This window comes from Accipiter gentilis, chromosome 7, assembly GCF_929443795.1.
Source record: "Accipiter gentilis chromosome 7, bAccGen1.1, whole genome shotgun sequence".
Taxonomy (NCBI): domain Eukaryota; kingdom Metazoa; phylum Chordata; class Aves; order Accipitriformes; family Accipitridae; genus Astur; species Astur gentilis.
The window spans coordinates 20,321,728-20,343,393 of record NC_064886.1 but is presented as its reverse complement, the minus strand read 5'-3'; the positions used below and the strand labels follow the sequence as shown (position 1 = coordinate 20,343,393).

The following is a 21,666-nucleotide window of genomic DNA, read 5'->3' as shown; positions in this document are numbered from 1 at the left end:
CATGCATGAAACATATATACATATATATATATATATGGGTTTATATTTACATATTTGAGAGAGAATTTTATACATATTTGTATAGCTATTATATCTATAAATACACATGCATGTCATATTGTGTATGTGTAAAATCCACAGTCTGAGATTTGTTGCTTTGTTTTCCAGTGTTATTAAAAATTTAACCATGTCTCCAGCTGAGACACTTTGTCATTTTGAGAGCAATGTAAATGTTAATAATTAAAAACAATTAAAAAATGTGTTAAAAGTCATGTAATTTTTATAGGCTGGCTGACTAAATAATGGATGCCTCCTAGATTTTCTACAGTGTCAAAGCATTATTAAACAAAGCCTTCTCCCATCCTAGAAGTCCTGTAGAAATGAAATAACCTATTTTGTCAATTTGGGAATCCAGCTGAGGTTTTGGAGTGAAATTATAAATTATGATCCCTGATAAGTCCCATAGAGACCATACTGTGGACTACTCTGAAGGAGCTCTTTTTTTCCATGAATTCACATGTACAGGATTCCAAGCAACAGGTCAAATAAAAGGAATACATGTTAAAAAAAGTCCTGAATATGTTAGATTTTATGTATTCTGTAGTGACCATAAAGCCTACGCTGTAACCACATTTTACAGGTCTCAGTGCTCAGAAGTAAATACTACATTTCTAGCAAAGAGGAAATTTTGATCTCTTGTTCTGAAAGAATGATGAAAGAGCTAAGGAAACAAAATGCCTCCTCCCTTTTTCTAAAAAGAAATGAATAGGTAAATAAAAAAGCCATCACTGCATGACTGGATCCGGAGAATTTTATACAAGAACAACAGAATTATTCCATGGGTCAAGATAATTGTAGCAGACAGCACTCCAGCCAGAAGTTTAAAGTAGTATTTTTTGACTGCACTGGTGTTTTATATGGCTAAGCCTTTTGGCATATAGTTTAAGCATAGGACTTGTGTGAGCCTTAGATAGGTAATCTTTTTACATTTCCTTGAAATCACTGTGTGAAGGGTACAATATAGGATATAAGTGCTTCTTACTGTTTGTCTGTTACATCCCTGTCTGGCACCACTGTCTCTTACAATGAATCTGTGCCCAAGAAACACTGAGTTAAGCCATGTTCCAAAGAGAAACTCTTAGCTATCACAACAGGTTCTTCCTGAAAACCTTTCTGTCTCACAGTGCTGCATATTTACTACAGTTGCTTGGTTCAAAGACCTGAACAGGACAGCAGGCAACAATACCACCCATACTAAGGTTAGCACTTTAATCCTGGATTTCCTATAGTGTAAAGGTTCTCTGAGCACATTGACATCAATTCCAGAATCATCATGTAAACTGCCACTGCACTGGTTCCAAAGTTTTATAAAAACGTGAATTTTACTTCATTTACTACTGCAGATATTTTCTAAAATTTCAGATTATTGAAGCAGTTTTTGAGTAAGAATTAGACAACTTCTCTAGGACAGAAGAAAATTGGGCTTCTCTGATAAGAGAACAGATGACCTGATGTGTGGCTTATGCATTTCTCTTGTATGTGAGTTCATACAGCTCTGTGGAAGAGTTGTCTTCATATTAGGTTTGTAAGCCGGAATGTTGTCACAAGTGTCAGTGGCAAAGCACTGACTTTTTAATAATTTCCAGAAAGTGATGTTAAATGGCAGCACTGATCAGTAAGAGTAGTTTCACTGAGCATACAGATGGATGATTTACCACGTTGCTGGTTTACATGGTCACTGTCTTATGAAGTATCACTGGAGTTGGTTTGTTCCAGGCTGTAATTGCTTCTGTTATTTCAAATGAATAAAAAAAATAGCTTGGTAGTCATCAGTTGAGGAAGGCAATTGAAAAAGAAAGAGCTTTTCCTCTGATTTTCTGGACAGAATTGTTTAAAAGAGTTCTGTGGCCCATTCTCCTCCACTGCTCCTACAGAGTCCTTGGTGTTGGAGGTTATACACTGGGGAAAGGCCTTTGGGCTCATACCTTTCTGTGCACTTTCTTTGTGATAGTGGGAGAGGACTCAAAGATCTCTACTGGTCTGGGCAGTATTTTGAAAAAACAGAGTTAATATAAAGGAACAAGTTGATTCCTTCCAAATTATTTCAGGCCTCTGAACCAACTACATATTTATTCTATTGAAACCTCAGCTTGTTCATTTAGTAGGATAGTTTATATTTTGCAATGCAGCTAAGCATTACCTTGAAAGAAAAAAATGTTGTCTTAGCTCTTCACTTACCAAAGGGAAATGATGGAAATTAGTTCAGAAATCTGCCTGGATTTCTTCATGTCCCTGCAATGTCTGCATGCCGTGTAAATTCTGTCTGCTTTTATGTCTGCAATGGAACCATTGCCAGCCTCAGAGCTAGGGACTTGTAGATCATGATTTGGAGAACAGAAATATTTGGTGAATCAGATGTTTGACTTCGCTAGTTGTTTTCTGGGAACTGCAATTTATGTGTTTCTCCTTGGCAGATAACTGAGAGAAAAAACCTGCTTTTGCAAAACATCACCAATACAGAAAATTACGATGAGTTTTCCCCACCCTACTTCCCTTTGCTGCTGTATCACTGGGGTTTTTAAATTTGTTTTGTGGGCTTTTTTTAACTTCAATTTTGGAATTTAATTTCAGTTCTGTTTCTTGGATTCTAGCCTTGTAAGTGCATCTTTTTGTCACATGAACTGAATTAGATTGACAGATGAGCTGGGACATACCCTTTACAAGATCTCAACTATTCAGATTCTGGAAATAATTTTCCTGAAATAGGACTGTGTCCTTATCTATAAAATGAATAAGACTGCAGTCCTCCCATGTAAGAGCATTTTTAGCACATTACCATATAATTAAGTTTAAAACCAAGACAACCCCTCAAGTGCGATTGGGAAATCTCTGCCTCTGGGAAAATGTAGCACCATATGTAGTAAGCTAAAAAGAATATTCAGGAAGGCACTGTAAAAATTTAAAGCCAGGTTTAAGTAGCTGAACACCATGGGATGATGGTGTATTGATGTAGTATTTTATCTAATATTATAGGGAGTGAAGCCTTTTTTCTTCAGTGTTGATGTTAACCATTTGAAACCACTCAGGATTTTAATCTTGCTGTCTCAGGTGGTGCATAAGAATGTCATCTGTGCTTTAGCACACTAAGTATTTTTGGACTGCAGTTCCTCTTACAGAAAGCATAGATTTGGTAATGTCAATTTTCTGTCTTGTCAGAAGGAGGAGCTTCATAGAGCTAACAGCTAAAAAAAAAATAAAATCTAAAAAAGTGTTTAGTTATTCCAAGTTGACAGTGTTTAGTGAACTTTGATGTTTGAGCTGAGTGCCAAATTTAATTTGCAGATTCTGATTTATACAGTCCTGATTTATTTAAAGTAATAGATGTACGATGGTCAATACTGAAGAAGAGTATGATGATGACTTTTAGGAAAAGCAGAATTTTTTTCAAATTTTCATTTTGGCAAATTAAAAATAAGTGTTTCAACCTGAATAATAATTTAAAAAATCTTCAGAGTTATCTGAAAATGCATTTAAAGGGATTAACTTTGTTTGTATACTGCAAATAGCACACATGGTGTTTTGGGAACCCTGTATTAATGGGTACTTGGTACAAAAATTAAGTTTATAAAAAAAATAATACTCCAGAGTTCTAAAATACTGATGAAGTAAGAAGCTACAGAAGCCTTGTAATAATGTGTTTATTATAATTTTCCAAGGCCAAGTTGCCAACTGTGATCTGTGAATCATTAGAAGTCCTCTGGGCATGTTGCTGATTTCTCCATCTGGTTTCCATCAGTCATGTCCTTCTCCAAATTTTGTCATTCTAAGAGTGTCTGTCAATGAAGAAAAAGAGATTTTGTGTCTTGGTCAGCAGTTGCGGAGATCTGAGCCAGCTGTGAATCAGATGATGAGGAAGAAGCTGAGGGGTAGGGGTGGGGTGTTCCATGCAATAGCAAATTAATGAGTAGGTTTCTGCAAGAGAATTGTGGTTCACCCTATAGGAAAGTGTTTCTTGCCCACGGTCTCAGCCCATAAATAGAATGAAAGATACAGATTTTTGATAGGAATGACTACTGTATATAACTAGATTGCACTTTATGTGGTGCCTAAGAAGAAATGGAGAGTGCTTGGTTTTTTTCAGTTGCAAACATTAAGTTAGCAAATAAGAGTGAGATGGTTATTTCTGCTAGTGAACAACAGCTTTAGTATTTTTCTTTCCCATTTTCTTCCCACACAATTCCTGTTTTGAATCTTTTCTTTAGAATATGGCAATAAAAGTTCTCAAGCAGGTTTGATTCAGGGGACATTAATGTCTCCCACCCTGCAAATGCCTCTTCTAGTTCCTAAGCAGACTAAAAAATCAAAGCCTGGGTTGAGCTGTAAGAACACATGCAGAGATCTGTGAAGAAAAAGTAGCCTTCCTCACAGACTGCAAGAATAGCAAAAAGAAGAATAATGATGAAAGCTATTGCTGAACAAAACAAATTATTTTTAGAAGCCCTGTTCTCTTAGCTCACTCAGTTGAAAAGAGAAGCCATTCTGTGCCTATGTATCTGCCTGTCACTGCATAGTATAAACACACCGAGTGTGTGTAATAAAGCTTTTTCAGAAGAGTAGGAAAATCCCTCTATTACTCTTATACTATCTGTTCTTTTGAAGAGTCACTGATTAAAGAGCAGTGAACTTTAGGTCACAGTAACCTACCCTTCTTCACAGGTTTAGAAATGGTCATTTCTGTGTTATAACAGTGTACCAGCACTTTGTTTATTTGTTCATGTTTTTGAAAATATAAGAGATTTTGTATCTTATTTAATTTGGAAGTTGGGGCCATATTTAAAATGTAACCTCTCTTTTGCATTGTCTTCAAAAATCCATCACCATCCTCATCTTTAGATTTTTAGAATATAAGAGGTTTTAAAGACCATAAAGATTCTAATTTCTGAGGGTTCAGGTAAAGTCCCATGAAAAAAGTTCCAAGAACAAAGGTGGATGTTTCACTTTTTCGATACTGAATTCCTGTGTAGGTTTACTTGTGGACTACTCAATACTGCAGTATATCAGAAAGACAGAGTTCTAATGCCCTAGTAATTAAGTTATTAGATCCCAGGCTACCAAAGATTATTGAGACCCACAGTGAGACTTCAAGCTCCATATTAAACCTCACGGGAACTATGTGATGTACCTTGTCTTGCTGGCAAACCGAGAAGTTATACCAAATCAGGCCGAGAATCCATCTCAATGCCAAATTCAGTGTATAGGAGGAATCTGCTTTGAATCAGAGCAAGGTTGTCTCATGGATGATTAAGGGTGCAGTCAGTTTCCTGTATAATAGCAGTGACCTCTGGTTATCTGCCTCTTCTGTCAAGAATACCTGAATCTGTAAATGCTTTTGTCACCTTAATCCTTTGTGTGTTGCTTCTCAAACACTTTGTATGGAGTAAAAGCTGCCCGATTCTGCTGCTTTTGTGATTATTTACCCCGAGTGAGGTACTCTTTGTTACTCTATTATTCTTTCCCCTTCTCTCTTCCTCTCTATTTTAGATTGACTTTCAGTTAGATAAGATTAGAGCCATTTTCCAAAACTGAGGAAGAAAAGAAGCGATTGCACTCATCTGGTAGGAAGTTTTAGGCACATACTAATGACCCAATTAAAGATCTTAACTTTTCAGGATTTGCTATTTGTAGTGGACTGGGGTTAGTGTAGATGAATGGCACTTGAATGGTCCTTAGGTAGTTCCTAATATAAAATCTTTTTAGTATAGTTAATAGAAACTCAGGAGCTCAAAGCAAAACCAAACAGCAACAAACAAAAAAAGCCAAACCCCAGAAGTCCAGCATATCCTAAACCAAAATGGTCTAATACAGTTCTAACTACTTTCTTTATCACAGGATTTTCATATCAAAGTAACCCTTTATATATCCCAGTACTGAACAGGAATTGGACAGGTTAACAGTTATGCATAGCTATTATAGTGGGCACAACATGATTATGTGGCCTTGGGTTGTTTGTACACACTGATTCTCTAGTCTACAGTCAGATAAGAATATTGGTAAATTTTGAAAACAGTGAGGACTAAAGCAAAGAGCTTACTTCAAGTTACATAGGTATTATCTATTTTTTAAACTGAGAAGAAGAGAAAGACTCAGAGGAAGAGAGTTAGAGGTTTCTGTCAAGTTAGTGGCCTGAAGTTTGCAGTGTACTGAACAATTTCCACTTTCTCTTCTCTACCAATATGTATGAATAAAGTGGATAGATTGGCAAATGATATGAAATCAGCTGCATTCTTCTCTTGTGGGTGCTAATGAAGAGAGACGTATGCAACTTGACGGTTAAATGGAAGTGTAATTGTATCTCCTTTTGTTGAACATGTTTTCTTGTATTTATTTGTGACATCTGCTGAAGTCCCTAACACAAAATTACTGTGTATAGTGGGTTTTATTTTAATTTGCTCTATGGATCATTTTGGTAATATTCATATTTACATTGGCCATGAAATGAAATGGATTCAATTCAAAATTAAAAAAAATAAATTTAGAATTCTACAAAGGCTTGATCTGTGGTATTTAAATGAATGCAGTTTCACGATAAACAAGAAAAATCAAAGAGGAGATTTTTGATAGATGCTTGTCATATCCTTGATACTTATGTATGGCAGTGTGTGCCTAGGCTTACATTGTACATATATAGTGACACAGACCTTCAAGCGATACACTGCAATGTTTAAAGCTCTGGTCCAACATAGTAAGAGTTCTTACTAGAAGTGTAAATACTACTACTCTAACCTATGGTGACATTTTACTGCCATGGCAGACGATTATCCTTGTAAACAACAGTGAATTTCTGAATCTGCAGGACTCAGCCGGAGACTTGCAGGTTTTCTTCCATATGTTTGTTAACATTTTTCCCATGTTCAATGAGAATGAGTCAACACCTCAAAAGCAGTAAAAAGAGTTTTGCCTTTGAAAATTTGCCCATGTAAAAAGCAGGGTCATGTCTTGCCAGTGGCTAGCAAGGTGATTGAATTTGCTGAGGGTGTTTATTGTAGGAGACAGGAGATAGTGTGTATATGCACACTGTTATGAACAGGACTACATTTCTTCCCCTTCCCCTAAACAGGCAGTATTTGAAGGTGACAAAGTACTTTGGGAGTTTGCTGTGCTTTCCACAGAGACTTCTGATTATCACTGGCTGGTGGGACACCCTTCTCCTTTAATTTATCTTGATTTCAGTTCACAGACTGATCTGTGCAGTTGCATTCAGGTTTCACCTTGATTCTTTTTGAATACTTACGTACTTACGAAAATGTACTGGAAATTTGGCCTCTGGGGTTTTTGTTTTGCAACCCCCCCCCCCCCCCCCCCCCGGCAGGATTGGCGTCTAGTCCTATGAATTGTACAACCATAGTTTAAATGTGAAATGTGTCTATCATCGAATCTTTTAGTCTGTATTAATTCACAGAATATCAAACATATGTGAAGCTAAAACCTGTACATGATAAATGCATAGAGGTCATTGCTGATACTTTCTTAAAGTCAGAAATATACTAATTAGCTGGCTGGGTATTTGGCAGTGTATTTGAAACCCACATTGTAGGGCTACTGAAAGAGTAATTTAAATTGGCAGATGGCAAACTAGTCTGTTGCCAGCTTGTTTGCTTGGTTGTTTACCCTAGTCTCTTTCAGATTTTAGAAGCTAAGAATTCAGTCTTCTGAAATCCCTGAAATCAAAGAATTAGTGCTCCCAAGATTCAAGTTGGCAAGGAACTGCTTGTAGACATTCGTCTGATCACCCCGTGGGACTCGGCACAGGGTCCACCATACCCTGGGCCACAGAGCACTGACACCAATATGAGGATGCTGCAAATGGCGTTTATTCAACTGCGTCACGCCCTTACATACTGTCTGTCGGTCATCCCGCCTCCTTTAACCCTTCTCTTTCCGTACATCGCGAGATCTTCCGAGCGCCAATCCCTACACTGCTCTAGGGCAGCAGTGTCAGGTAGATTGTATTTAAAACAAGAACCTTTCGTTCCTTTCATTTGCACAAAGAAGTTCAAAACGTCAAGTTTTTGTTCAGAATTCTAATAAAAACACAACTGGGGAAGTCAAAATCCTCCACAAAAAGGAATATTACCAAAGAAAACTGCATAGTTTTAATTGCAAAGCACTTTGTAACTATGTATTGTATGACATCTAAGCACTGAATGTTGTTTATTTTGATTGTGTTGTGATACAGAGCAAGCACCAACAAAACCAGTAAACTGCAACAATGGAATTGTACAGCTTCATTTTTTCCAAAGGTTTAGTGCTTGTGTTCACTGAAGTCTGAATTGGTGTTTAAAAGGAGGACTTGCCTAAAGGAGATTATTTTTTTAGTGTCCATTTCACTGGACAGCAAAGCAATTACTTCCTAAATTTAGAAATTATTCTTTACCACATTATAGCAGGATTAGACACATTCTGGCATTTGAGCAACTTTCAACAGACTTCTTGCACATAAGAAGAAATAATGCCATTTGACTATGCTCTTTCATTTTCTACATGTGGTTCAGCTAGCAATGCTTGAGTTAAGGAGACGGCATTAACTTAAATCCAGTCATTCTCAAAGAAAGAATGAAGTGATGTTAAGTCATTTTGTTAATTATGTAGTTAAAGCCCTTTTAAGGTGATATAGTCTTGGCAGCACCAAGACTGAATCATGCTGAATTATGCTGAAAGCGGTGAAGAAAAGGCCCAGATTCTGATCCTCTGAATCAGGCACGAAAACTGAATACAAAACATGCTGGCAGTGAGCTTCATTTCCTCTGGGTAAATAAAGCACCACCTCAGTGTTTGAGGGCTGCAGTAGTTTGCATTTGGTCAAGCTCCTAATCAAGGGGCAGTTTCCATTTTGACAAGGACTGAAACAGAAACATAGGTTTGAAGAAATAGAGTTAACAGGCTTCCTCCAGCTGCCGCCTTTTCAGCAGAAAGTAAAAGGAGAAAGGTAATGTAGATTCTCTAGCTAGTTACGGTGTCAAAAAGAGATGTAACTCAAAATTTCTCCCTTGTAGTTCAATTTCACTATGACTTTTTTTTTTTTTTTTTTTTTTAAACCACCCTACGGCTGTATATTTTTTCTCCTGACTCATTTTCTGCTTTGTGAAGAGCTTCACAGGTCTGTTAAGCAGATCTGAACTTTGCATAGCTGCATGAAATCTGAAATGCCGGAGTGAAAGAAATGGATTAAGCAGATAATCTCCTATCATACTTCAAACAATTTGAAGCATAGGGGTTTAAAAAGAAATAATTTTATATGGAGAAATCTAAAAAAAAAAAAAAAGAAAAAAAAAGAAAGAAAGGTTATATTCATGACCTACTGCCAATAAATAATAATTTTCTTTCCTTAAAAGAATTTCAGAGCACTTTAAAACAGTAAAGGAATGTCTTTACCTGAAGGCTTGGCCATTGGTAGATTGCTTGTCTGTAATGACAAGAATTTACAGTACATCTAATTCAAATGAATGATACTGGTTCATTTCTAGTTCTGTCCATTCTCCACCATTTGCTAGTATTATTTGTGAAGGAAAGAAATATGTGAGGACTTTGTGTCTTCTGCCACACGCTGGGTGTAGTGTTGTAAAGGGGAAGTAGAAGGGAAAAGAAATCGTCTTTTGTGTAAATACCGCTTTTGGCCTTCACAAGTTGTTCCAGATCAAATCTTTTCTTTGAGAATTAGCCAAAGACAGACAGGAAGAATAATCCTCTGAACTATAATAAGCGTAATCATCGAAAATCAATCTTAAAAATATTTTCCACCATTAAATGTAGCGTAAATTGAAGAAGAAAATGTGATTAAATCAGGCATGGGGGAGAAAGCCTGTAACATCTTTTTCTATGGAATATAATTTAGTGTTAATTTGCTGGAAGCTTACAAAATAGAGCAACAGTAAACCACTAATGGAGGGAAAGGATCACTAATAAGGGGATGTGGAAATTTAGGAAAAAGTCAAAACATTGTCATTGCTGTTGAGGTAAATGATAAATTAAATCCTGTAAATGATAAATTAGGTCCTGTATTCACATCCTGCACTCTAGGTTTCATAGAGTCTTTCATGGAGGGAGAGAGAAAGCATATGTGTTTCACCTTGCAGGTAGAGACAGGTGTTTGAATTTTGCCTATGACGTATTTTACAACATAATTGTTGTTAGTTTTTCACAAAATTGCTTTAATTGCAAATTCCATGGTATGCTTTAAGCTGGTAGCTACGTGGCTTTTTTTTTTTCCTTTTGTTTACCACTTGCTGTTTCCCTAGGTCTACCGTGAAGAGGTCCTCTTTCCAGTGTCACTTTGATACTGGATATGTTGGGTCCTTAAAAACCCATAGTTTATGCTGCTGAGGTTCACCTGATTTTAAATACAACTCTGACTGTCCTGTGACCATATATGCAAGGATAGATCTTCAAATTGATAAAAAGCTCATTTTGGTTTTATCTTGAGAGACCTGACATCTCTGATCATGTTTTTCTTGTCTTCCTTATATTTTTTTTAAGGAAAGTCAGGAGAACATATGCAAAAAGGCAATGCATCTATTTCTAGCTTCTGCAAAAATAAATTGTGTGACTGACTCGTAAAATGCTTACACAAGATTTTTACACTCACATTAATGGTGCTAGTCTTTGCAAGTAGGAAAATAGCAATTTATTATGAAAATTGAGTTTGTATTCCTAAAAGCAGGATTTTATCCCTGATTTCTATCAGATAGGCTTTACACCAAACTGACAATAAAGGAGGGACGAAATTGGCAGGAGTGTCCAAAGTTACCCTTTAATGAAGTGAAAGGTAGGCTGACTGTCAGAGTAGCAGTCTTTTAAAGAAACAGCAAAATTGTGGTTTCCTTTGGGTAAGAAGGATACGTGATTTCAGAGCTGATCAGCAGTCTGGGCTATGTTTTGGCAGTCAGAAGATAACACACGTAACAATTCTTTGTGTCTAGAATTTTCTTTGCGATTGACCCAACAATGATCTTTAAGTCTAATCTATGAAAACTCCAGAATTGGCAGGTTGCTGACTTTCACTGTAGTAGATTTTTGGTTTTTGGAGTGGTGCATACGTATGTGTGTGGATATAGTTTGGCACGTGTATGCAAACATACATAGTCCTCTCTTCATAACACACTTGCCTTGGGGAAGGGACTGGTAGTCAGAACATTAAAAAGTGGTCTGTTCAGATTGTAAATGGTGCTTCCTGTTACCACGCTATGAACTGTGCTGTAGTGGGACAAATCTAGGTGCCCTAGATTACAGTATGAAATAACCTGAAATAAGTGAAGATTATACAGAAGAGTAAAACAGTGCAGACTTTGGCTTTGTATGTTGAAATTGCCTTCTGTCATGGGTTTTTTTCTTTTTTATATAGACAAAAAATCACATCAACATTGTGGAAGAACTTTTCTTTTTAGCAACTGAAAATGCTAGTAAGTTTTCTTACATGCATGTAAGCTGAAGAAACGAAACTCTACCTTCCTGTTTGCTACTGTTTTGGTAGTTTAGGCTCACAAATTCTTTAAGCCCATGCATGCAGGGAAATAAATAACATGTGTTCATGAGAACCTCTGTTTGAGAGAGCGGAGCTGAACTCAGTAGTTTGCCTGTGAAGGGATGGAGTGTTAAATCAAAACTCAATATATATGATGAAAGGTAAAACATTTAATCAAAAGCAGTATGTTTAGCCACTGCTTTTTCTTCAACAGGTCATGGGAGTAAGCCCATGATTTTTCACACATTTACATCAGATTTTCCATGATCATGGTTCCTCCATTTTAAAATGCACATTAATGCTGAAATGATAGTTCACCAAAAGGCAGCCCCCTCACAAACACAGATATCATTTGCAATGAGCTGCTAAGAAATGGTTCTCATAGATATACATTCATGTCAAAATGTTTTTGTGAAAATAGAAGTTAGTTTAGTGCTACAGGCAGTGGAAATACTTTAAATAGCAGTTCCGGAGCTATATATTCTGCATTAGGAAATTTAGGAGAAATATTAATCTTTTATGTGCTATTATGCCTGTTAGAATGACAGACGTTTTGACTGTCACTGGAGCAGGGGGATCTGTCAAGACGTCTGATCTCTGGTACCTCAGTGATCTCTGTTAATCACTTTTTTGCAGGCAGGTGTCATTCTTCAGTAGATAGTTGGGAAAAAGAATCAATGATATGAAATTTATGTTTTAGAAAACTTCATAAATGTGCAGCCATCTAAGGCTATCTTTAATTTTCAGTTTCATTCTTCAATTCGCTGATAGCCGTATCAGAGCGTATTCAGTGATGCTCAACTTCATTTAAACCTAGTGTCAGTATGATGAGATTTCATCTAGATCTCAAGAAGAGAAAAAGCTTGGCATCATTTGCATTTGACATCCCTACACTACAACACTTTAAATGCATAACTATTATCGCAGTCTATTGTAAAAATGCAGAAGGTAGCTAGCTGCCTTTACTTCTGTGTTAAAGTGACAGATAAGATACCATGCAGTGTCCCTTGGAAGCATAGAGGCAGAGTTGATCTTCAGCTAATATTATTTATACTTTTGAATTAATATAATCAGTAATGCAGCTAAGTTATGTTCTTTTGAATATTCCCTGCTATCTTTTGGTCTACTTTTGTTTTTCCTGAGGTTTTCTGATAGCCATCCTATGAACACAGACATTCTCACGATCTTTTTCAGTTCTTCATGTGCCAAGAAATGCTGCCTAATTTCAAAATCTTTATTCATAATAGGAGATAAATTGAACCTCGCCTTTGATTAACATTCTGTTTTGAAATTCAGACCATTGCAATTCAGAAGCATCACTTAAATTTGTTATCTGTTAATATTTAACCAAAACTAATTTCTTTTGGCTTTAATAAAGCTAATTAGTTTGCTCGAGAACTGAAGATGTCTCAGCATTCCTTGTTACAAATAAATACATTAGAAAAAAAAAAAAAGCAATAATTGAAAATTACTTCAATATGAATTAAAAAATATCTTAATGAAATTTGTAATAGACAGATAGCAATACAGTTGACAGTATCTGGTCTCAAGTGTCTAAAGTGCTGGAAATTTTAGTGTCATTTTCAAATTTTCTCCAAGGATTTGTTTTGCATAGCGAATTATAATTACATTGCAAGAGATCCATTTCTTATTTCATGAATAGATTTTCAGTTGTAGGTTGGTTCTTAATTGATGAGATGGGAGAGTTCAGAAATTATACTGATACTGTCTGTATATGGCTTAGGAGGTTGCTATACAAAGATGAAACATGAGGCTTATTTTAATCAAATATAATATTTTATCTATTTTTTCAGTTGATGATTCATGAGAAAACATTTTGATAGTTTTAAGAAACACACAGCAAACAAATTTTATCTTTAATAAATGAACATAAATTATTTCTGTTCATTGTTTTCCTCAATTGCACTGATAATGCACAGCATGTGAGGATCAGAAACTGCGAAGTGAAAATAGGTTCAGGTGAAATGAAAGTGGAACTAGTCTACATCTTCCCAGAATTGTAAACTGAATTCATTCTCTTTCAGGTTTTGGGATGGTGTATATTACTGTAGGTGTTTTTAAAAATGGGCTTGTCCCTTTGTATGTCTGTGAATGCAAAAAGAAGAAAATTGGTGAAGTAGACAGTACAATGAGTTGCTCTTACTGTTTACAGTTTTCATTGCAATCCTAACACATTAGGTTCTATATCTGTGGTGGTACATTCCCCACCTTGCCATCAAACTTTGTGAAATCACACTCTTATAAATTCCTATTAAATCAGTTCTGTTAATACCCTTGACTGTGATTCTTTTAAGTGGTCCAAACCACTCATTTTGTGACAATACCAAATCATATCCTTTATTCAACAGAGTAATGATTTCATTAATCTCTTTCACAAACTGGCCTTGTACTTGCTCAAAGCTTGAAATAAGCTTGGATACCAGCCTTTTGGTCCAGGCTGTACAGTCTTTGAATTATTTTAATGCTCTTCAGTGGCTCAAACCAGATCAGTGATACATTCTCCATCAGTTATTTACAATTTTAAATTATTCTTTAAAAATTATGATCAATTAAACTTTGTTTGATCAGTTGGTCAGTTTTGATACATTCTCCTGAAAAAAATGACATTTTGAGGTTACTAGACCAAAGCTGAATGACAGCTGCATGAAGGTATTGTTCAGATGAAAAGCCATTCAAATACAGGTATGGAGAGCATAACCATTAAAAGCATCCTAATTTCTGTCGCAGAAGGAAGCCCAGAAGCTAGTATTTGAACTATATTTGTTAGCATATACTAGTTGGCAGGATCTTTCAGTTAGAGTACTGGGAGATTAAAGTCATAATTCATTTAGAAGTAAGTTTCTAAATGCATAAGTATAAGGTCAATTTATTTACCTTGTTTGGGTGAGTAGCAATTTGAAATAGAGAAAATAAGACATTCTTTGTGAGTAGTGTTTTTCAGTATTTCTCTTTCTTTTTTTTTTTCTATCCTCAAAGCCTTTCCTGAAAGCTTCCACAAAGCTTTAAATTTGTAGCTGCCGCAACAATTGATTTTTATGAACTGAAAAAATTAAATACAACAAGCCCTAAAGCTAAATGTTATTAGCATTGGAATAATTTTCTTTTTGATCCTTAATTCACATGAGAATTTTCAACACTTAATTTTGTAAATTGGAATACTATATTCCAGTAGTAGTAGTAATCCTTTACATTGTCCCACTCTTTCAGATTTCCTTGAGTAGTGTTATTTTCCTTCTCAAGTGTTTAATTTTTTTTTGTATTTCCCCTTTATATATCATTTGAGTCAAGATTTATTTTCTGTCAGTTCACAAATCAGAAAGATTTTGCATCATTATTCTTCCCTTTTCCATTTCTCCTCTTAAGTAAGATTATTTCCTAATCAACTGGTATTTTATACAGAAGATGAATTCTGTGCTCTGATTAGACTCTTCCTGGTTGGTTACCCTAATGGTTGTCAGACTTATGAGCTGTTTTCAGGTTGTTTATCTTTTAAATATAAAACTTTGATTAAATATCAGCAGATGTATTTTTTTAAAGAGAACATAAAATAATGTGAATTCTATATGAAGTGACAGTGGGAAAGATTTTAAAAGCTATATTCAGGATAATGAGCAATGCATGTTCATATTAAAAAGGTTTTATGGGCAAAGAGAAATTGAATTTCCTAGTGCTCAGATTGTTTTGAGTGACGGAAGGCAAAATCCTTTTGCAGTCTCTGTAACTATTTTACACACGTCATTTAATAAATGAGCAAGTAGCTAAAACATAAACTCTGTGCTTCCTAATGTGTCAAGGTTTCATCTTGGAAACAACTATGAAAAAACTTTGGTTATTTAAATGAATACAAATACCCTAAGTCCCAGAATGTCTTGGTCTAGTCCAGGGATATAGTACTAGCAAGCTGCATACAGAAACTGAGTGAAAGCTTACAGAACCTTTCTGTTCAGCCTCAAGCAGTTAATTACTGACTTTTAAAGAATAAACCAAAATGTAAATATTTACTGATGTTACAGATCACAAAAAGCTTCCCTGCCTCAGGTACTTAAGGAAGCAAGAAAGCTAAGCGTGGCTTGCCAGCCTTCCTTGTATAGATAGTATTAACCATACCTTCCCAAATTACCCGTTTTAATGTGCTTTTTTTTGCCTCATCTCATCACGTGGCTGAGAGGTGTCAGGCACAAGAAGGCCCTCCCCTTGAACAGCCCCCAGGGGAGTGATGTTCTCTTTCCAGGCAGTGGCTAAAAGGTCAGCTTCAGCTAGTAAAGAAGATTAATTGTAATTTCAGAGTATGATGCGGTACAGCTTGAAGGAGCAGAAAGAAACTCTGACTCTCTCTATTTGCCTGTGTCATTAAGGAGGGAAGATGGATGCAATTGCATATATACAGGACTGCTTTCTGAGTAAGTGGGGGTGAAATACATTGCGTTGCTAGACTGGGAGTAATATATACCTAATTAATCATTTTGAAGCACATTTAAGATTAACTGGAGTTGCCAAATAATACGTTTGCTAAGACTTGGAAATAGCAATGAAATAAGTCTGATTGCAACTTCAGTGCAGTTTTCTAGCTGATGATTTTCTACCCTGTTGAAAGCAGTCAGGACTCTGGATTTGTGTCAGAGTTTAGTGAAGGGGAAAATACTAGGGGGTTCAGATAAGTTGCTTCAATATTCCACTGCTCTTAAGCAGTTAGTTCCTTGCCTGAATTGGGGCCTTGATGATTTAGTTTTCTTTTGATTTTATACTAAGCAGACTAGTATATAAGTATCTTCCTGGCAGCATTAATTAGATTTAGGAAAGAGAAGATAGAGAAAAGTAACATGGCAAATATAATGTTTAAATTTTGTGTTGTTTCTTATGATATGTTAACATGAAGTATTCTATGTTCTGCTCTCCTCAAAAATGCCTGGAAAATTGTCCTTGGTGACCACAGAAATGTAGAGCAGATTTATGGCAGCAAAATAAGAAGTTGTGGTAGTTCTCGAAAGCTTAAAGACTTGTATGTTTGTGTAGAGTGTGATACACAGGAGGATGTTTGTGTTAGTACCCACCTCTGACTCTGCTTTCATATTGCTGTTCAGTGCCAGTCAAATCATCTAAGACCACATTTCCAAAGTGTTCATTGCTGGTGACTGCCCCAGGTTTTCAGGGTTGTCTGCAACCAGCAGACAAATTCAAAATTAGCGACATGTTTTAATCTTAATTACTGAGTTTCTCTTTGTGAAAAACAGGTATCAGTATTTCTCCCAGGTTTACTGTACAAACTGTTGACATCCTCAGCACATACGGTATCGATATATAGAAGTATTATTCTTGTGGAGATAATGCTCTCATCCTCTTCATTTACACTCTGTCAAATAACCTTTCCCAATATAATTTTTGTAACTCCAAGTTGCAAAGTGTCTTCAGGCAGCCACTGTTTAAAAACTGTAAAGCTATCTTCCTTTTTCCATATGCAGAGGACTTCTTGCCTCCAAAATTATATATTAATTACAATTGATTCTAGCCCCTATTTTGCCTTGTGCTTTAAAAATGAAACATAATATATTTAGGCAGGGATTTTCTTCTAACTGGGTAGTGCCTAATATGAAGTTTGGTACATTACTGACATTCAAGGTTGAACTAAAGTTCAAGTAATAAAATAATGACATAATATTTGAAAAAAAAAAACCATCATTTTTTGCGAATTCTAGTATTTACTAGCTATTTTATTTCTCCTTGATGTCATTGCAACAGGACTTTAGATACTATTGAGTAGAAGGATAAGAAACAGCATTGCTTTTGTTAGGTGATAGTCATCTTCTCTTTTTTTGGCACTTAGGAAGGATGAATGCACAGTTCACTCATTGCTTGCCCAACAACTGTGAGTAATGAATAAATTTCAAATTCTGACTGGCAGACTGTTTAAACTCATTGTTTTGTGATGTATTTTTCCTGAGTATACTTAGAAAAATAGTATGTGTAAGTTTTCACACCTGTAAATACACACATAGTAAAACTATTAAGCTTTGTTAAAGTTGTTACATTTTGCTGACTGGCTGGAGAAAATGGTATCTGATATGAAAATAATATGTTGTATTATATAAAAAAAAATCACAAGAAGTTCCATTTTTTTCTAGTTTTCAAATTGTGTTGAAAATGGTTTGAAAACACCTTTGATTAAGAGAATATGATACATGGTGATTTCACAGTGTTTGAGAGCCCTGCAGATGAAAAGGTGGCTTTGTGACTTACTTGCATGGTTTTTCTCCTTAAGGAAGGAATGCAAAGCTTTGTTCTGATCTCTGTAAATGCGAATGAAGTGTTTTGAGGTGGGCGCTTGTAGATAGTTAGGGAAGATTTGGTTGGACCATAGAAGGACCAACGTATGGTTTTGTACAGCTTTTCTTAAAAAATCACACGGGGAAAGCAGTGGCCCATAATACTTTGTTTTGCTTAACTCAGAAATTTGTTTAGTGTTTATATATACCATCTTAGCTTAACAGAAAATGAAAAATTGACTGTACAGTCATACTTGAAGGCTATAATATATTAACTATTCTGAAAACAGAACTTCTGGAGCATGAAGAGCTGTTTTTGAATGATGCTTCTGGCATCTATCCCTTAAAATTATTCAGCATAGTTTTCTTGTATCTCTCTTGAAATGAAAAATTATCTTCTGTTCTAAAGTCACTTACAATTTTTAAAAACTGTGCTAAACTTTGCATAGAGATTTCAAAAATTGTGCAACATATCAATATAAATTTCTGCCCAATAAAATCACTCGGAGACAATTGAATAATACTAATGTCACCAGAGTTCACACGGGGTTTTTTAACATTTGCCTCTCTAAATGTGTTGCTTAAAAATATGCCAATCTATGAAAAAAACCATTTAGCTTGTTGAGCTTTAGTTGATGTTATGCTTAGGTTCAGTACATTTCATCCTTTTTTTAGTGCCACAGGACTGAGTTTTTCACCTGCTGGGGCATGACGTTACCATGGCAACAGTTGATCTTGTTTGCTATTCTCTCCTCTTTGTGCATGACAAAAAGGAAAGCTTTCTGAGAAATATTTGTGAAAGCTGATCTAACTAATTGCATTTTAATTATCAGTGAAATAGAACAAGAAATGGCTTGTTCTATTTCAGTAAGAATAAGAAATTTCTATTATAAGAAGTAGCGCAATGAACTTGACGATTTAATCAAAGTTGACAAGATCTCTCCATGAGCTATTCCTATATAAAAGCGTCTGCAACTGGTGTGTTAGCAGAATACTAACATACATGGTCTTTAGAAGATCCTGTAAGGTATTCTACTGAGAGATCTCCAAGTTCACGTCGCCGCTCACCAGTCTTCTGTGTGTTCTGTTGATCAGCAAATGGAAACCTTAATGCCTTAGTAGATAGTTGAATAGATGTTTTCTGTTGCAGCCTTACCCCTAATGAGCTCCAGTGGTGATCAGAGCAACTTTGCTCATGTTTTTTAGCTGATGTTTAGCTTTATTCTGTTTGTTCTGCCACTAGTGAAATTGAAGTGGAAAATGTGAATACCAAGTTCCTTATGAATTAGCACAAAGTGCAAGTGCAAATTCATGCATGTGCAGAAACTACTAAAATCTCACTGTGCATTTTAATTATTTTAAAATAGTTGGTGACATTTGGTTTGACCTACAAAAATAAATTGGATCTTTGACACATCCACTGGACTCAAGGCAAAAGAACGATTTATTACCAATTCAGATGAGAATAAAAAATATGTAGTATGATGGTAAAATAAAAAGAAAATAATTTTTAAGTGGGCAGTAGGGAATGTTCTCTTCAGACCGTGCCAGCTTGATACCAGCATTCAAATGGGGTTAATGTTTAAGCCACACTGTGTTTCCTTTGTGCCTTTATACAAGACCAGGGACCTTGTTCACTCCTTTCTCCCTTAGCAGTGGATAATTTTTCTTCCCCTTGGCTATAAGTTGTCTCTGAAGGAACTAGAACTGTGGCATGGTAAATGAAAATTAGACCCTCTGTCTCTCAGATACACAGATTAATTTATTGTGTTGAGAAGTGAGTGTAAAAATAATTGAAAGAAATACCCCTGGATAAATATTGATTTTGCTTCAGCCCACAAATCGAATTGATTAACTTTCTAATACTGTCCAAGGGAAAACACTGCTGTAATATTAAGCGTAAGATTAATTCACTACTAAAGGCTGCAGAAATGTATTTTTATTGTATCTTTGGCTATGTTTATGTTCCCAGCAGCTGGATGTTATTTGAAAGGTGGAACACAAATGTGCTTGTTCTTTAAAGGAAATACTAAGTAGTAGTTTGGCTGACTTGTGGTGAGGACGTATCTTCAGGAGGGTAGCCTGAACAAAAGCTAAAGCACATTCTGGATAAATTAGGAACAGCTGTGTTGTCAGTGGTAGAATTACTTTGGTATGAAGCTTGTATTAACACTTATGCCTATCAAAATAATTTTTCTACGGTCACTGATGAAAGCATTATCAATATTACATAATTTTAGTTATTGGAACAGCCTTAGACTGAAAGTATTACAGTGTTAACATACATAAATAAGACATTATTGATGAGAGTTGACCTCTCCCTTACCCCTTATTTTTCTTTGAAGTTGATAGGTCTAAAATTGAATTGATTCTTCAGTTATCAGCTATACACTTGTATACTACTTTTCCACAACAAGATTATGTATAATTTTGTCATTAAGGAATCAAGCAGCTATCCAATAATAACATTTCATTGCAAATGCTGAGAAGGTTTTAAAAGATGATACTGAAAACATACGTTATACAATTGCTGTCTTTGCTTGTTGGGATAGTGTTAGATACTTTCTGCAGAAGTTAACAAGAAAAAAAGTAATGCCACCTACTGCCAGTTAGAGGTTTCATTCCATCTGTGTTGTGAACTGGAAGTGTGCAAAGACATTTGGTCTTTTGCTTTTGAGTATAGAATCTAGCTGACACATTCCACATACCTCATGGAGGAAGCATGGTATCATAAAATAAGAACATAATAGCAAATACAAAATAACGTTATCATGGCGAATGTCTGCTTTTTTGCTGTCTTCATGATTACTTCCTTCAGCCACGGTAGGTATAAAGTCCAAAAGTAATGGCTTGAGAAGCACTTGCGTGTTTGGTAATTCATCATAAACAGCTGCAGCTAGAATGTCTGCTGTGTTATTTATTCACGAGTACGGACATTACAATAAAACCATTACACTTAGATATATCTGAAGTTATCACTTTACACATTTTCATTATTGAAAGAGATGAGAGGGTCTTGTCATGTTCATGCTATGTGCCATATGTGAAGAAAATAAGATGGACAGTGTGATGAACAATTTTCAGTGATGGCCATAGTCTGAGCAGCAGCAAATCAAACATGGTTACATGTGATTCTAAAATAGGGGAATCTTCCGGAAGTTCAGGTGAATCTGATGTTGATCTGTCCCTTTCCTCTCTGATCCTGCAAAACATGGCAGCGAGTACCTTATCATGTAAATCAGTGTTCTTATGGGAGTGACAGATTTGAGGGAGTAGACAAGATTGTGTGGACAAGTTATGAGAAACAGCTGTGTGAAAAGCTAATAGTCCAAAAGACAAGACAAAAAGAGAGTGAATGAAATGAGTTGATAGTGCAAAGCTTGTTATCTTAAGTCTTATTCAAGTGAAAAATAATACCATGCATTGTCTGTGCTTCCTCCATAACATCTGGTCCTGGTCACTGAAGTGCCAAGACACTGATGATTTCCAAGTCCAATAAACTGCTACAGTTCCTGTGTTCCTTATTTAGTAGTGGTTTTTTAAGAAGCGCTATTTTTATATAGTGTTTCTTATGCTAAATTCAGACTACTGATTAGAAGGGTAAAGCTGCATTTGTGTTCTTTTGTTAGAACAAAGTATAATTTGCATGGAAAAGTTCCTATTTAAAATGAAGAAAATAGAATTGTGAAGTGATTTTATTTAAAACGCAAGCATTTCTGAGCAGATCTGCCTTTATCTTAAGAGTGGTAGTAGAACAGACTTATGTATGCCTGTTAATATTCTCTGTAGAAATTCTTTAGTTTTTAAATGTTAATATCATAAAATGACCAACTACTTTCCTGTACTACTTGCTAACATATACTTCAA

At 35.6% G+C, this 21,666-nt stretch overlaps 1 protein-coding gene across 18 annotated transcripts in view; it reads left to right on the top strand.

Annotated features, from left to right (window-relative positions):
* RIMBP2 (RIMS binding protein 2) overlaps positions 1-21,666 on the top strand; it is a 115,902-nt gene that overhangs the window by 16,262 nt on the left and 77,974 nt on the right. For 4 of the 18 annotated variants that reach the window (XM_049806296.1, XM_049806300.1, XM_049806299.1 and 1 more), the window contains exon 1: positions 17,381-17,402. The exons of 2 other annotated variants lie outside the window; for them this stretch is intronic. The gene's annotated coding sequence lies outside the window, so the exon portion shown is untranslated. Of the gene's footprint in view, positions 1-17,372; positions 17,403-21,666 lie in introns of those variants that run through there. 12 more of the 18 variants (XM_049806282.1, XM_049806280.1, XM_049806297.1 and 9 more) reach the window with 7 other exon arrangements.